The 17,725-nt window shown below is 57.2% G+C and overlaps 1 pseudogene; it reads right to left on the bottom strand.

Annotated features, from left to right (window-relative positions):
- LOC142436404 (cytosolic phospholipase A2 beta-like) overlaps positions 1 to 16,602 on the bottom strand; it is a 142,741-nt pseudogene extending 126,139 nt beyond the window's left edge.
- Between the last annotated feature and the right edge of the window lie 1,123 nt (positions 16,603 to 17,725).

The following is a 17,725-nucleotide window of genomic DNA, read 5'->3' on the forward strand; positions in this document are numbered from 1 at the left end:
CAAGTCATTGCAAGATAGGCAATGAGTGAGAACACAGCAATGACAACAAAAAGGAAACCAATTACCCATAGAAGAATAAATTAATTTTGGAAGGCAAATGCTTTGAAAATGATGAGGGCAAAAAATGTACAGATGTGCTTTATACAACTGATGTAAGTATGGATTGTGATAAGAGTTGTATGAGTCCCTAATAAAATGCTTTTTTAAGAATAAAATAAAAGAAAAAAATTTTAAAGAAAGAAAAACCTATACATAGATGAAGGTCTGATTTTTAATCTCTAGGCATGTCCTTCAGTCAGGTCCAATGGGGTACCATGCTTTGGCCCCAGAGTCTGTCCTTTGTACTACCTCAGGGGCTCTCTGCTCTGCTCCCACGGTTGCTCTGCCACACATTTTTAGTGGTTTGCCTCAGTGCCATAGGATCAGTCTGGGCCAGTTCTAACCCTGAGTCTCCAGTGTTGTCCCCCTTAGGGCACTGGGCCATCAATGGACGGTGTGTCTCATAGTGGGACCAGCCACATTGTCCACTCTGTCCACTGGCTGTTCAGAGCCGGGATATCGTCCTCCAGGCCTGATGGGCCAGGATGTGCCCCACTCTCTCTTCCTTCCCCTTCTTTGCTCCCATTTGCTCTGATCAAACATGCCCCTCTCTCCTAGATGCAGCTTCAGTGCTGTCCTCTGAAGTAAATTCTTCTAGGGGCAGGGGCAGTTGTCCACATAGCTGGTATGGGAGCCCAGCCCTCAGGCCCCTCCACTGGCTCCCCACTCCGTGCGGGCACACTGCATTCATCTGGCACTGGCTTGATATCTGGTCCCTCTTTCCCTGTGGAAACACAAACAATACCCTCCCCTTGGGTGGGACAGTCAGGCACCTTTTCTCTGGAGCTTCCCTCAGCACCACCTTCGGTTGTGTCCATGCCCAGGTCCCGGAAAGGCTATGCGCCCTGCAGGATGCTTGGGAGCAGGTCTTTCAGGCCTGGGAATGGAAGCAAGGGAGACGGCAGGCCATGCACCGCAAGCAGCTCTTCCTCAGACAGTGTGGAAGCTGGACAAGATCCTGCAGGCCCAGGAGACAGCTCCCCTCACCACACACAGACACACTGACCCCAGGACCTCCAGTCCTCCTGTAGTACCACCCCAATCCCCCGTGCTTCCTGGATCACTGGCTGCTATTCTGATACGGAGCTAGATAGTGTGTCTTCCCAAGTGGCTAAGGGGACACCTGAGCCTCAGGTCACTCAGGGCCATCTCCTCCCCACACCTGGCCCCAGCCAGCCAAGCCCTACGCGGTTTGGTTGGAAATTGATGGGGCTCCTCCCCACCTCGTCAGAAGTTGGGATGTTCCTAACGGCCCCCAGGTTGGAGTGCTCTTCTTCCTCAGGTTCCATCCCCTCCTGCTCAGCACCCACCTCCCCACCCCCAGCCGCAGGCCCCTTGATGTACCCCCAGAGAGCCCAGGCTGTAAACCAAGGTTCTGGCAAATGTTGCTGTCTAGGGTTCCCTTTGAACCACCATCTGTGCCCCTGATCCCCCCACCACCACCTCTGTGTCACCTCCATGGCTGACCCAGGTATTCCAGGAAGCCAGTGCCCTGGAGGGCTCTGTGGAAGAGGTGGAGCGGCTGATCCAGAAGCATGGCACCTTCCAGAGGTGCTGAGCACACAGGAAAGGGAGGTGATGGCCGGGACGGTCATGGGCATGACCCTGATAAGGCCGGGGTATCCAGATTGTTGGGGGCACACGGGTGAGGTGTGTATGCACACCGAACCTGTGCTGGTGGGTGAGGGATTACCAAGGAGCCAGTGGCTCCAATCCAGGGCTGGTGACCAAGCCAGGTGCCCAAGCACCCAGAAGCACATAGGGATGGGTTAGGCCACACTCTGGGGACCACAGAGGGCATTTGATCTGCCCATATCACATGGCCCCTGCTTCCTTCTGCCCAGGAGCCTGGCCAACCCTCTACTGCAGAGCTGTTAGTGAGGGTTAGACACTTATAGTGAGGGCTATGGGCTGTGAGCCAGCCCCAGCAGGGGTACACTCGGTACTCAGGGCTGGGTCCACCTCCCACTTCCCACCTCCCACTACGCAGGCGGCTGCGCTGAGAGAGCAGGCCAGGGTGCTGCCAGGCCCCTGGGTTCAGGGCCTGCTGGGCACGATATGAGAGCGGCCGGCTTGAGTGGAAGCCCTGGGAGAAGGTCAGCGACACAGCTTCACACCTCTCTGATTACTGCCGGCTTTCTCATGGCTGCTAGCCAGGTCAGAGGGCACCCCACCTGAACCCCATTTTACCTTTACAAGTGACCTTCAGCCCCACTAGGGGCCAAGGGGCGGCCTGCGGTGGAACGGGATGTGGAGAGTTTAATGGCTTTTCCAGGGGCAAAGCTAGGACTGGAGTCCAGGGCCCTTGATTCTCAGACCCGTGTGGACACCTGTCATTCTGATCGGCAGAGTAGACAGGGCCCCAGGGGTGGGTGAGGGGCACCCTCCACATGAGAACCCACCCATGGCCCATGCCCAGCCACTTCCTAGATCTGAAGACTGATGGGCCTGGGCCCTGTCATCTTGGGTGAAAGAAAAATTATTGTGCTGTCCCTGAGCCTGGTCAGAATTTCAGTCCTTGGCACAGCCCGAGGGGTAGACGGAGTCACCGCTTGGGGCCAAGGCAGTATGAACATCAGGGCACTCATGTCCCCACCATCACACAGGACGGCGACTGGATCCAGGGGTGGGGCCAGCAGCTGGAATAGCCTGTCCCTCTTGGGGACCTCAAAGAGAAGCTGATGCGGTTTCAGAAACACCTGGCCTATGAGACAGAGACCCCATAGAAGGGAGGCAGGAAGGGAATTGACAGGAAGACCTGGGACCCCTGATAGGTACTGGTTTTCCATCCAGCAGCCTTGTCCCCAACACCCGCAGTGTCACTGTGCAGACACTAATCAGATTCTGTCACCTGCCGGAGGCCAAGGCCAAGACAAGCCAGGAAGAAAGGATCGAAGAGAACCCTGGGCAGAAGAGTAGAGGCCAAGTCTGTAATGTGCCCGTCCTCCACAGGGTGCCCTTGCTAGAGTCCTGGACCTTGGGAAGAATCTGGAGAGCATGGAGAAACTGCTGCACAGACACGAGGCCTTGGAGCAGGAGATGGGCCTCCTCCAAGTTCAGGGGCAGGTATGCCACTGGGTCTAGCATCGGGGCCAGGCCAGGGGACCTCTTCTGTGGGACCTTGCAGAGGAAGAGCTGATCCAGGATACTCCCATACCAGGGGCCTCTTGAGCACAACCTGATCCCCTTCCTCAGCCTCCGGACATACCCCATATCCCGGAGCAGAAGGCAGCCCTCCTCTGCCAGAGAAGCCTTGGGTGAGCCCGCAGCCTCGGCCACAGGTGCCAACAGTTTATGGACAGCTGGCACAGCTCCAGAACAGAGCCCAGAAGTGGTATGGACACCCTTTGGGTCCATTTCTTCACTCCTGCCCCCCTTCAGCAATCAAGTCCCATGCATCCCTTTGACTCCTTGTTTTAGGGTACAAAAGAGACCTTCAGGACAAACAATGTAAAGAAAACATCAATCAAGTCTTAAAAGAAATCACGACCACACAATGACCCAGACACATCATACGTGAAACAAATCCAGGGAGACTCATATGTGTGTAAGAAAGAGGTCTACTGGCGATATCTAAAACAGATGGAAATAGAGTTACCATATGACCCAACAACCCCCGCACCCTTACTGGGCAAGAAACAAACCAAGATCAGACATCTGTGCTCCAATGTTCATTGTGGCACAGTTCACAATTGCAAGGAATTGGAAACAACCCAAATTTCCATCACCTGACAATTGGATTAAAAAGCTGGGGTACTCTACCAGCGGGGATCAAGGATGTAATGTCACACCGGAAGTTCTCAGCACCCCAGCATGGGTCTCTGGGCTTTCTGCCTCGGAAGCGAAGCAGCTGGCATGGCAGGAAGGTGAAGAGCTTCCCCAAGGATGACGCCTCCAAGCCGGTCCACCTGACGGCCTTCCTGGGCTACAAGGCCGGCATGACCCACATTGTGCGCGAGGTCGACAGGCCAGGCTCCAAGGTGAACAAGAAGGAAGTGGTGGAGGCCGTGACCATCATGGAGAACCTTCCCATGGTGGTGGTGGGCATCGTGGGCTATGTGGAGACACCTCGCGGCCTCCAGACCTTCAAGACGGTCTTTGCGGAACACATCAGTGATGACGAGTGCAAGCGGCGGTTCTACAAGAACTGGCACAAGTCGAAGAAGAAGGCTTTCACCAAGTACTGCAAGAAGTGGCAGGATGACGAGGGTAAGAAGCAGCTCGAGAAAGACGTTAGCAGCATGAAGAAGTCCTGCCCGGTCATGCGCGCCATCGCCCACACCCAGACGCGCCTGCTCCTCCTGCGCCAGGAAAAGGCGCACCTGATGGAGATGCAGGTGAACCGAGGCTCGTTCCGTGGCTGAGAAGCTGGACTGGGCCCGAGAGAAGCTGGTGCCAGTGAACCAGGTGTTCGGGCAGGATGAAATGATCGACGTCATGGGGGTGACCAAGGGCAAAGGCTACAAAGGGGTCACCAGTCGTTGGCACACCAAGAAGCTGCCCCGAAAGACCCACCGAGGGTTGCACAAGGTGGCTTGTATCGGGGCCTGGCATCCCGCCCGTGTGGCCTTCTCGATGGCCCGCGCTGTGCAGAAAGGCTACCACCACTGCACAGAGATCCAAAAGAAGATCTATAAGATTGGCCAGGGCTACTTCGTCAAGGACGGCAAGCTTATCCAACAACGCCTCCACTGACTAAGATCTCTCTGACAAGAGCATCAACCCCCTGGGCGACTTTGTCCACTACGGGGAAGTGATCAATGACTTTGTCATGCTCAAGGGCTGCATGGTGGGCACCAAGAAGCGAGTGCTCACTCTGCACCAGTCCCTGCTGGTGCAGAACAAGCGCCGTGCCCTGGAGAAGATCGACCTCAAGTTCATCGACACCACCTCCAAGTTGGGCCATGGCCGTTTCCAGACCGTGGAAGAGAAAAAAGCTTTCATGGGACCACTCAAGAAAGACCGGATTGCCAAGGAGGAAGGCGCATAACAGATGGTACAGCTGGTGGGATCAGAATAAAGACTTCTTTTTCAGTGGGGGGAAAAAAACTGTGGTACATACATACAATGGAGTACTACGCATCGCTAAAAAGTAGTGATGAAAGTTTGAAGCACATCACTGCATGGGAAGAACTGGAGGAAAGCATGCTAAGCGAAGTAAACCAAGCACAAAATGACAAGAACACATTGAGTCCACGGAGGTAAGCTTTAAAAACAATGCAAAAGGGACATAGGGGAAAAGCTACTGTATGAACATTCCTGGGGTGAGGACCAGGTAATATGGCAGGGACCAGACCAAATTCAGGGATACACATGGTAGACAGATAAAAAGAGGCGGGGAAAGGAAAAGTAATAATAATAATAAATAAATGGGTAGCGGGGTCACAGGGCACTAACCCGCCCAAGGGTGCCACCGTGAACCCCCTATATCTCCGATCTGCCTGCCTCTGTGCCTTGGCCTGTGCTCACCCTTTCTCTACTTGGCTCGGTCCTACACCTGTTCTTTTGTGTCTGGCTTATGTCCTTACCAGCAGCCCTGCTGGCGTAGTGGTTACAAATTAGACTGTGATCTGCAAGACCGGCAGTTCAAGTCCACTAGCTGCGCCTTGTGAGAAAGATGAAGCTTTCTATGTCTGTAAAAGAGTTACCATCCCCGGAACCCAAGGGGGCAGTTCCACTCTGCTCTTTAGGGTCACCATGAGACAGAGTTGACTGGATGGCAGTGAGTTGCGAATTTTATTTATTTCATTCCCAGCATGTCTTTCCAAGGCTCATTTGTGACCTGACATTTATCCCCCTATTTTAATGAAAGGACACCACTCCATTCTAGAACTCGAACTCACTGACTTGGTCCATCCATCTGTCCACGTACTCAAAGGCGGCTTCCAGCTTTGGCTTTCGTAACTATAATGCAGTGATGTCCATAACTTAAAAGAAAGCGTTTTGACATGATGTTTTTAGGGGACACAGTGAGACCAGAGCATTTGTCCCTGCCGGTGAAGGGACTAGAGGTCAATCCTTTTTTTCCCCTTCTTTTTTAAGTGTCTCTACTCCCATCTATTCCCATCTATTAAGTGTCTCTATTCCCATCTATTAAGTGTCTCTATTCCCATCAGGACTGTATATGGTTTCTCTCCTTGAAACCAAATAATCCATTGTTGTGCCCATTACATAGAGCGGGGCACGAAGCTTACAAGCTAGTGCCCAGAACCTACAGCCACAAGGCTGGTGGCTGGAGGAGGTATGTGTGCCCACTGTGGCTGCAGGAGGGACAGAGGGGCCTGCAGGGGGGGGCACTGGGCCTCAGAGACCTTCCAGGCGAGGCTACAGGAACTGCAGCAGCTCTGGGGCGAGCTGAGGGCCAACTGTAGGAGGAAAGAGGCCACGCTCCAGGAGGCCTGCAAGGTAGGACTGTGCACGCCCTGGGCCAGGTTGGATGGGACCCCAGGTTGCCCAGTGCCCACTGCTCACCCCACGTCCTGCCCCAGGCCCTGCGTACGGGGGAGCATCTGGGAGCTGGAGAGCTGGCTGCATCCTGTGGAGGGGGAGCTGCGAGTCCCTGGCAGTGGATAGGATTGTCCTGGGGTGGATGAGCTCCTGGGGGCACAGGCAGATGTGGAGGCAGCAGTGGCTGAGCATGCTCAAAGGGCACGGAGCCTGCTGGCCCGGGCCTGGGCCTTCATTCCTGAAGGGCTCAGCCTCAACGTGGAGGATCCTGCCCTGCTGCTGCTTCAGAAGTAGATCTGCCTGTGCCCCCTCCTCCTTCCCTGCAGGAATCCCACCCCTGTCCCCAGCACACCCACTCCCAGCGCTCCTGTGACCAGCATGAGGAGCTCACCTTAAGACTGTCAACCCTGCACCACCATCACCCCCTGACCCCCCCCCACCCCCAACCCTCACCCCCACCCCCCGCACTGACAGCAAGCTAGAGAGCCTGCGGGAGCCCTGAGGCCCGGAGCCTCCTTTCCCAGTTCTTTAGGGACACTGATGAGGAACTGGCCTGGGTGCAGGAAAAACTGGCCATGGCCACAGCCAAGGACAACGGCCAGAGTCTGAGCGAGGTGCAGCACCTGCAGCAGCAGCACCAGGTGCCAGCCCACCCCAGGATCAGAGGGGAGGGTGTCTGCCCCAGCAGGGGGCAAGCACAGGGCCCTGAGTGACCACTGGAGACTACGAGAAGACACAATATGGGGCCCAAGGAGGAGCTTCTGCCTCAGCAGGCTTTGGGACATCCTGGGCTCTTTGCTGACCATGGAGACAGGGTCCATGTCTATAGGGCCCCATAAGGCTTCAAGGGAGTCTCCCAAGGAATGGCCTGTTCACATAGCAGCCCTGGAGACCTTGCGTACTCCACAGAACTTGGAGCAAGAGCTGCACAGCTGGTCCTGGCCAGGATGGTGGAGGACACAGGACACAAGCTGCAGGCTGGCACTTTGCCACCCAAGAGGTGGCAGCTGAGGTGCAGCAGCTGGAGAGCGCTATGCGCTGCCTGTGCGCAGAGGCATAGCAAAGGAGGCTGAGGCTACAGCAGGCTCAGGAGGCCCAGCAGCTGCAGATAGATAGAGGTGAGGGGCACGAAAAGTGGGGGTCTGCCCGGTGTCCAGGGCTCAAGGGGACTCCTATGGGGGACCCAGACTCTCGATGTGCCTAGCAACTCCTCTAAGCGCTCTCTTGTTCCAAGGCCTCTCTTCCACACGTGTCCAGAGATGAGACCCACTGGGTCCTTTAGCTTTGCTTTCCTACTGAGGCAGAATGAACCCAATGGCAGTGGGTGTGGGGGTGTCTCCTAAGCCGGTGGCTCTTCTCAGTCGGTTATTGCATTCGAATGTCCTGGAACTTTGAAAAGATATGGACATGCAGCCTCCAATCCAGACAAAATCTGGATCTACAGGGGTGGGGCCTAGGCAGAAGCACCTTTTAAAGCTCTCCTGCCAACCCCGCGGGGAGGAGGCAGCACACCCAGGTCCAGTGGGGAAACAGATAAGCCACTCTGGACAACCGTCTGGCCGGAACCACCGTGTTCTTGTGACATGGGAGAACTTCGTGGGAAAGGGAAAAGAAAAGGCCACAGGGCTGCAGGGGACCTCGGGGAAGGAGCTGTCTTGCTTCCTGAGAACCAAGACTGCCTTCAGAGTAAACTGTGGGAAATAAAAAAGAAACAGGGGGCGGGCTTCTAAAGAGCAGCCAGGTGGGCCGGTGCACTCCTTCTCAAGGCTGCAAACCCAGGCTGGAGGCCATGGCCCACCCGGCTGTCACCCCAGCTCCTGGAGGCAGAATCCTGGCTGGCAGAGCAGGGCTGTGCCCTGGACGGCATGAACACGGGCCTTGTGCACCCTGATGCCATGGTTGGAGGCCACCCAGAGTGAGCTGAAAGGGTTCTGCGGGCACCTGGAGGATTTGCAGAACTCAGACAGGTTGGCAGGGGGTGGGAAATCTAGGGAGCAGGGGGTGGGCAGCCAGAGAGGAGAGGGCAGCAATCCCCTGTGACTTTCCTGATGCAGCCCCACAGTGCTGTCCAGCTGTGGGCGGTGAGGGAGGTCCACGCAGTACGACTATGGGCAGCGGAGGCCCAGGGGTAGTGCCAACTGGAGGGAGAAGCCCTGCTCCTCCACGCCTGGCTGTACAGCAAGGTGGCCACTGCCGACTCCCAGGACTGTGGGCAGGACCTTGAGGGTGTGGAAGTGAGTCGTGCTGGGAAAGTGGATGGAGGAACGGAGGGTAGGGTAGATGCTGGGTGGGCTGAGGGGGCAGGAGATGCTCTGCGGAGTTCTAGAACCAGGGCTGAGGGATGTGGGAGCTGTTGGGGCCAGCTGGCCCTTTCGTGAGTTTTAGGAGCTGCCTGAACCCTATCCACATTGACCCTCTCCAGCCCCACCTTTGCAGATGCTGGAACAGAAGTTCAAGGTCTTCCGAGAGAAAGGGCAGAGTGTGGGGCTGCCAGGGTGCAGGCTCTGAGGGAGCTGGCAGGTGCCCTGGAACTCGACTCCCCCAGCTCCATGGCCCAGAGTCAAGTCCACAGGAGCTGGGTTGAGGCCACATGGGTGAGGCTGGACAAGGCAATGAAAGCCCGCACAGAGGTGGGTGCCTAGAAGGACAGGCCAGCGACAGCCAAGGGGCTCGGGACACAGGGGCCTACCCCAGATGTGTGTGCGTGTGTGTGCGTGTGTGTGTGTGCTCATGTGTAGGGGTGGGCATGTGGGTGTGTGCATGCGTACTTCTGTGTGTATTCTCGTGTGTGCATGTGTGTATGAAGGGGCATGGCTGACTCCGGCTCCCAGCATCAATCAGCCTTCCCCGTCCAACCACGCTCCTTCCTGCCCCCAGTTTGGAGTCCTTCAGCGCAGGTCACCCCTTGTGGCAGGAGCACGAAGTGGACTCTCCCAATGCTCCCTGAGCACGGGCCGCAGTTTCGTTGGGGGCACAGGCCCTGCTGGTCTTCTTGCTGACCGCCACTCTTAGAGCTCCTTGCCTCCCCTCACCACACCCTCCTTTCTCGGGATCTGGTGTCTCAGTGCACTGAGCACCTGACAGGTCCTGCAACCGAAATCCTGGGGCTGGGTGGCCCCGGGGCCAGCCCTTTCCACACTGACTGTTGGAGGTGCTACAGGCAGACCCCCTGACAGGCAGCCCACTCGCTCCATGAGCCGCCGTCCTCATGTGCTCAGGGCTCCCCATCTTTTTGCCTTCCACCCAACATGCGTGTCAAGACCCTTTCCTCCCTCGAGCCCTGCCTGTGGCCCCCGGGCCTCATCAGGAACCTGCTGTGATCAGAGGAAACCATTTTCTAACCACCAAAGGGCCAGAAGGCACGAATGTACAGCGATGATAATAGGTAAAGGTCACGGTAAAGTCACAGAGGACAGGAAAGACAGGGGCGAGAGAATACAATACAGAGTCAGACATGTTTTATTAGGCATTCTCACTTCAGCTCCTCTTGATGGACCACGTGGAACTGGGAGAAGTGGAAACTTTGCTATCTTGGGACGTGTATAGGGAGCCTGTAGACACACCTCTTCAGTAGTGACATGGGTCACAAGGTGGGTGGTATCTATCGTAAGGCCCCTGTACTTGAGCTCACCAAGGTGAGGAAAGCTAATACCTGCATTGGGGGAAGCTACAAAGGGGGCTGGGTGTCACGGTGAGAAGAGAGGGCAAAAGGATCATATCTGCTTCTACACAGAGATACAATCAGCCATGTGCTCACGTTAAGGCAGCCTAGCTGTTAACGGAGAATCCGTGAGAATGATTTTTAAAGTAGGATAATGTACTTGGACTTTACCTCTAACTTACCAAAGTAGAGGCTTTCCTACCGTGGAACACCAGCTTTCCAGATTCTCACTGTTATAAGTTAGGGAATAGAGTCTTCGTCCTATTTCCCTCCGTGTTAATGCCCCACAAATCCCCAAGCCACAGTCTTTGCTCAAAAGGAGGTGGCCCTGTTCTCAGGGAGAAAGTTGCTGGCCCTCCTTCCCGCTGTGCCCTCGACTTCCACAAGGCGGCGCTCGAGCTGTGGGGCCACATGCAGAAGGTGGTCCTGGTGGAGGGTGCTGTCCTTGGCCACTACCTGGCGTCTGTGGAGGTCCTGCAGCGCCAGCACCGCCTCTTGCAGGGAGGGCCCCAGTCCCTCCCCCTCCTCCGTGTGAATCCCTCTTTGTAGGCAATGGATGGATGAGGAGTCCTCGCCCCCAGCTGACCTCAGGCAGGACTGCAGCCTGCCCCTGCCCCCTCTGCGATGGGGGGTGACGAGCCTGGGCTTGACCTAGGCTGGGGTACAGCCAGGATGGCCTGCAGAGTCCTGGGTGGAGAAGCATTCAGCCTGCTCTTTGCCAGCTGCAGAGGGAGCTGGTGGCTGTGGACGAGGTGGTGGTTCAGATGGGGATGGAGGCCATTCAGGTACACCCTGCGGTCCAGGAGGGCCTGGCCGGGCAGCTGGCTGAGGTGCAGGAGGCCTGGGCCACCTGGACATGAAGTCCTGGGAGCAGGGCCAGCAGCTGGAGTGGGCAGCCCATGGCCATGCCTTCCTCAGGCACTGCCAGGAACTGCTGTATGTGCCACCCCACCTGGATGGGGGCTCGCTCTGTTCCATGCAGGTGGGGGCACTCAGCTCTTCCCTGCTTCCTCCCTTTTCTGCCCTCCTGGCCCTAAGACCTGTTCCCATGCCCTGTCCCCCACCCAGCACTCGGGCTCAAGAGAAGCAGGCGCTAGTCTATATCCTCAGAAGGGCCAGCTGGGGCCAAGGAGACACTGGGGCAGGAGCTCTGCCTGAGAGCCCAGGCAGTGCGGCCGGCGGGGTAGCAGCTGTTGGACACCAGCCACGTCATAGCCCCAGAGATGTGCGCGCTGAGGGCTAATGTCAGGGTGGTGCGTGGCCAGAGCCCCCTTTCCTGCTTCTCCCTGCTCCACGGTAACCCAGTCCTGCCCCACCCAGGCCACACCCTGCGCCCCTCCCAACAGCCCTCTGCCCCCCAGGTCACAGCGTCTCCAGGAGCTGAACAGGCAGCTGCAGGAGCTCCGGACGACCTGGGCCCTTCACCAGGAGCAATGCCTGGTGAGCCAGGACCAGGAGGAGCTTCGGGGAATGCTGGGTCAGGCTGAGGTCTGGCCGGCCTCCTGAGAGGACCTCCTGCTAGACCCTGACTGTGGGGTGAGCAGGGATCCACCCCTTAGAGGGCCACATGCCTGGCACCAGGACTTGGAAAGGCAGCTGGCGGCCCAGGAGGAGAAGCTCACCCAGCTCCAGATGTAGGTGAGGGTGTGGAGGGCGGGACTGAGGAGGGGTCGAGGGGCCTCAACCTGCGGTGGAGTCCCCAGAGCATTGATCCGCCCTGAGGGGCACCCCTTCGAGGAAACAGCCGCAGGGTCCTGTCCTCCGTGGGCAGTCTGGCTCTGTGGGGTCCATCACAGCTTCTTCTGCCCAACTGCTCCCTCCCCTCCTCCTCCTGGTTTCCCCCTCTGAGAGCTGCCCCCAGAGCAAGCCCTGTGGGACACAGAGGGTCACTATGGGTGGAAACCAATCAATAATCTCATGGGTGCAGAGCACACTCTGAGGAACACAGGGGAGGTGACACTAGCTACAGAGAATCTGAGTGGAGCGTGGGTTTGTAATCCTTGTGTAGGCTGGGGGCGGGTTGATATCACAGGATCCTGTGGGACTGAAAGTGAGGACCTGAGGGTGGATGGGCAGAGGGAGTGCCCCATCCTCTGAGGCAGGAAGGTGGTCAGCTAGGGTGAGCACGGAGGAAGATGAGCAGGGGCTCTGCAGTCACATAAATGTCACCTAAGAATCTCACTTTAGTATAAAATGTTTGTCTCCATTGCAAAGCCACCTCTAGCAACTAGGATCCCCTCTCTCCCCATCTGGAGCAGACGAGTGAAGAAAATCAAAAACTGAAGCAAAGCAGTCAACAGGACTAACGGACCACCAACACCACAGCCCTCCATCCTTGTCCTGGAGACCAGGAGAGTTAGATGGTGCCCAGCCACCGCCTCAAACTGCTCTGGTTGAGCTCAAACTGGCAACTTGTGCACAGCTTGAAAGCCAATGGAAGTCGACTTCATGAAGAGAGGGCATTACAAGTTTGACAGGGACTACTGGATCCCCGAACCAGGGCCCTTCAAATCCAAAACAGAGCCCAGCTCCGGGAATCACCCCTGCCCAAGCAACAGTCGAGCTGATAAAGTGAACGCATGGCACCTGTGAGGCACTTGCTTCCCAGAGCAAAAGGGAGCATTTGCCCTCAAAATTCAGGAGGGAGGGAGGGGCCAGGGAGGAGGTAAGAAGAGTGCTGTGTTATATTATGAGGGCTGCAAACAAAATGTGTAGAAATTGTTAAACTGCTCTGCATGTTTCCACTTAAAACAAAACCCTCTATATTAAAATTCATATATATATATGTGCATTATATGTGTATATATATATATATATATATTAGTCAAACCCAAGGTCAGAAAAAGGCATGCCCCGGGCTGCTGCTCGTGGCAAGGTCAGTGGTGTGAAACCCATCAGAAAGACGCGGCTCGGTTGTCTGCTCCCGTAGTGACAGCCTCAGAGAGCCGCAGGGGCCGTCGTGTGCTGTCCTACAGGGCCTCGATGATAGAAATCGACTCGATGGCAATGATTTGAGTGCTTTGAAGGTCAGAAACTGTAGACAGTGATCTATAAACGTCCTTCTCTCCTGTAAGGTGTCTGTAACACAATCAAAGGAAAACAATCGGTCTGCACTCCAGATCTTCAATGGGACCATTTCCAGGGAGCCTGGCCACACACTGCCAGGCTGTGCCTTCTCAGATCCGCTGGCACTGCTAGGAAGGTTGTGGGCCCTGCAGGGGTGGGGGACTCTCCAGCCTGCTCCCCAGCAATAGAGGCACTAGGCCAAGACTGGAAGAGCCCCGGCGGGGGGAGAGTGGGGAGGTTGAGGCAATCACTGTGCCCTGCTTCTGACACTCTTCATGTGGCTGCTATGGTCACCCTTGACCTCAGGGAAGGCCAAGGGTCACCAGGGCAGAAAACACTTCCTTTTTATGGTGAGGGCCATATCAGGTCTCAACTCCACTGCTAATTAGATGTGGTCTCTAGCAAGTAACCCAGCCTCTCGGTGCACCCAGTTTCCCCAGTGCTATCTGGAGTCCCCAGAAGGGCCAGGTACAGCGAGGCTGCTTGCAGCTGGGCCAGAACCAGCAGCTGCCCTCATCGTGCCCTGAAGCCAGAAGCCCAGAACTCAAAGGCTGAGCTTTGCTGAAGGTCGTCCGACAGGGCCTCTCAGCTTAAGTAAGCTGTCCCAAGCTCCAGGCTGCACAAGTTGCTCCCTGGAACACGTGGTCCGGGCCCCCAATGTGGGCACACAGAAAGCCAGTTCACCTCTCAGGACAGTGGTGGTGTGACTGGATGTGGACACGCCCGCATCGCCCGCTCGGGGCTCCTGGAGCAGGGTCCCCATCTGCTCTGCACCTCCCGCACCAGACGCCCAATGCCCTGGGACTAAGAGAAGCCTCACCCCCACCCGCCAGGGCAACCCATGGTCCCCAGGCAGCTTCTGGACCATGTCACTCCCTTCCCCAGACTTGACGGCTGTCCCACCCACGGGCTCAGCCCTCTGTACTCATGCCTGTCCATGTGTGCATGTGTGTTTGCGGGCGCACCTGTGATAGATGTTCACGTGTTTTTGGTAGATGCGTGTCCATCGGTGTGGTGTGTGTTCATCCAGGTGTGTTTATGGTATACATGCCTGTGGTATGTCCATCCATGTGTGTGTGTCTGTGTGGTGTGCGTCCATGGGCACACACACACATCTGCAGACCCGTGCGATCCTTCAGCTTCCTGCTGCTGGCTGGTCTGCAGAGAAGAGCAGGCCCTCTCGGAACGCCTTGCCTACTGGAGCAGCACGGGGTTAGGGCAGCCTCTCTTGGCATAGTCCCAGCAAGCTTGCCTGGACTTGGCCTCCTGCAACTGTGCCCTTTGGCCTGCCTTCTCCTCTTCCCTCTCCAAACCAACCTCGGCTCATGGGCAGCCTGCTGCCTCCCCGTCCCTTGCTGTCACAGTCCCCTGCAGCTCTCCCAAGGCACAGGCCCCGTCGCCCTCCAAGGGGAGAAGAGAATCTAGTCAGGGGTCAGAAGGTGGAGGCAGAGAAGGCAGGGCAGGGCAAGGCTCTCTCTCTCTCTCTCTCATGTGCAAGCAGGAGCCCCTGTTCCCCCCTACTCCCACCCCCCAGAATGTGCAGCACCCCTGAGCCCACCACCCTCCACCAGTGGAGACATCCTGGGGCACCATCTCCGCTGTAATTGCCCACCTCCACGCACTCTCCCATGGGGTCCAGTTCATGAATGGGATGAATGGCTGGGGTGAAGCCTCATCCTGGACACAGGGGTACTGAGCAGTCACTCCTGCCCTGACTCTCACTCTGTGCCCAACCTGGGAGTCACTCAGCCATGCATTGGGGGGAAGGGGGAAGGGGAGTGTCATGGGAATCCACGTGGTTACCAATGCTAGAGGAACGTGGGGTATTGTCAGGGAGGTGGTGGTGGGCCAGGTGTGACCCAGGGACCCAACATTCATTCACTGGGCCTCGCTGCTCCTCCACAGGGGTGGGTGGGGCCAGAAGTGACCCTGGGGCTGTAGGTGAGTGGGTGGGCCCAGAAGTGACCCTGGGGCTGTAGGTGAGGACGTGCTCCATCCAGGTCACCACATGGAACCAGCCACAGACTGCCCATGCAGGCTCGCCACAGTCTAGCCAGGCCAGCACGCAGCACCCTGGGAACGGGCAGCTCCTGGTAAGGGGCAGCCCTTCCGAGGTCACACCTTCCTAGGCTCTTCCTCAAGGTGCTCTGACCCCCACCCGGCAAAGAGGGCAGCTACTGGCTGTGAGGGTGGGGCAGGGGTGCCCGAAGCAGACACCTCCTACGGGGCTTCCTGCTGGGAAAGGGTGGCACAGCACCAAGAGGCTGGCAACTCTTTGCGGGGCCAGGGAGATGTGTCCTTGTCTTGTTTCCTAAACTGGTCTTTGATGGTGGTACCAAAGGTCTCCCCATTCGTAGCAGCAATGACATCCTCAGACCGTTGGTGGGACGAGTCATATAATGTGTGCAGCCCCCGAGTCCCTGCGTACAGCATTCAGAGCAGCAGGGCGGGGGAGCCTGGGACCCTCCCCCCAGTGCCAGCACTCTACACCGGGCCCAGCCACCCCGAACCCCAACCCCACCCCATTTACACCCCGGCTGCCACAGCACCTCTGCACCCCACCTCTCCCGGTGCTTGGAGAAGAGGCCCACTGTGGCCTGCTCCAGGGGCCCAGGGCCCAGGACCAGAGCAGCTGCTGAGCTGTGGCAAGCCCGTAGTCACAGCTTCAGTTCACAGTGCAGATGGCCCTCTGTGAGGTGCTGGCAGCTCCTGCCCCGTCTGGGGTACCAGGGCATACACCCAAGGCTAGGAAGGGTGCTGCTGGGGCCAACCAGGCCCTCCGAGGCCCCAGAACACTGGGGGATGGCTCTCTGAGGCTGAGGCATGGTGTCACTCGGGGCGGGCTGTCAGTGCTGCCTCCTCTTCCGCACGGCCTCGCGCAGGGCAGCCGGCAGCCGCTCCTGGTTGTTGCAGATGTTGTAGTGGGCCAGGCCCAGAAGCTTGTCCAAGTCCTCTTGGCTATAGGTCACTTTCGAGTAGTGGTAGGGGGAGTCAGACGGAGACAGGTTCACCCGGCCGGCCTCCTGCTCCTCGGGTGTCCTAGGGACCCCTGTGCAGAGAGCACATCGTGGGCATGGAGGGGCAGGGTGCTGGGGAGTAGGGAGGGTCTGCTGGGTCGGGGAGGCTGGGACACCAGGAAGGGGGTGGCAGCAAGCTGGCTCACCAGGGGCTGAGTGGTCCCGGAAGGAGTCGTTGACCAGGGGGAAGTGCAGAATGACTGGGGCCTCAGGCCGGCCGGGATCAGAGAACTTGTGGCACTCCCGAGGCTGGCGCTCCTCATCGAGGCTGGGAGAGATGGGCGGGAACGGGATGCCCTGCTCTTGGCACATGCGGCCCACCAGCTGCAGCTGCCTTGGGCTCCCTTGGTCCTGGACACTGACGTCACATAGGACCAAGCATCAGTCGGAGTGGACAGCCGTGCCGCAGCCCCTCAGAGCTCCACCAAACGGACTGTAGCCATCACTGAGGCCAGCCATGAAGGGCACACACCTCTCACTAAATTAACACAGAAACTAAACGCTGGGGTGTCGACGGCCTGCAACCAGCCGGGGTGCAGGTGCAGCCAACCAGATTCACCATCATATCCTCTCCCCATTGCGGAGAAAGCCCCCTGATGGAGCGTGAATGAAACCCCAGTTCTTTTCACAGGGAGTGCTGGTGGTGAAACAGTTATGTGCTGGGCGAGGTTCTGCAGGTTCAGCACTGGGAAACCACCCGCTGCTCCATGGAGAGAGGGCCGAGCACCACGTTCCTGAACTTGTGCCTCCACGTTGGTAGCCACAGACTCTCCCTTAACAGCCATGCTGCCTTCAAGTGAGCACATGGCTGGTCTGATCTCCCTACAGAGGCAGACATCCTCTGGCTCTCTCTTCCTGCTGTCGCCCAGCCCCCCTCTCAGCTTCCCCCAATGCAGCTGTTAGGCTTCCTCACTTGTGAACTCAGCGTTACTGTCGATCCCACCCACCTTGTGGCGTATGTAACTACTGAATATGCATGTCTTAAGGCTACCTGTAACTACCCCAAGTTAATACAGATGCTCTCTCTTCCCCCACTTCCTCGTGGTCCATCAAGAGGAGCTGAGGTGAGCATGCTATCATAAAACGTGCCTGACTCCTTTATTGTACTCTCGCTCCCCTATCTCTCCTAGCCTCTATGACTTTACTAGACCTTTACTATTTTATCGCCATACAATTGTGCCTACTGACCCATTGGTTGTTAGAGGCTGATTTCCTGTGACAAACTGCTCCGTGGGCATTTTTACTCCCGTAAGCAGTTCGATCTCGGAAACACACCAAGGGGGACCCGGTGAGTCAGCATGGACTCCATGGTGGGGATCCTGGTTTGGTTCTTTTGACATGGTGTGGTGGTTAGATATTATGTCCACTTGGACCTGCGTGAAAGTGCAGGGGTGGAGTCCCACCTGTCACTCAGGTGGAAGCCTGGTGATCCCTC

This window comes from Tenrec ecaudatus, unplaced genomic scaffold (genome assembly GCF_050624435.1).
Source record: "Tenrec ecaudatus isolate mTenEca1 unplaced genomic scaffold, mTenEca1.hap1 Scaffold_259, whole genome shotgun sequence".
NCBI lineage: Eukaryota > Metazoa > Chordata > Mammalia > Afrosoricida > Tenrecidae > Tenrec > Tenrec ecaudatus.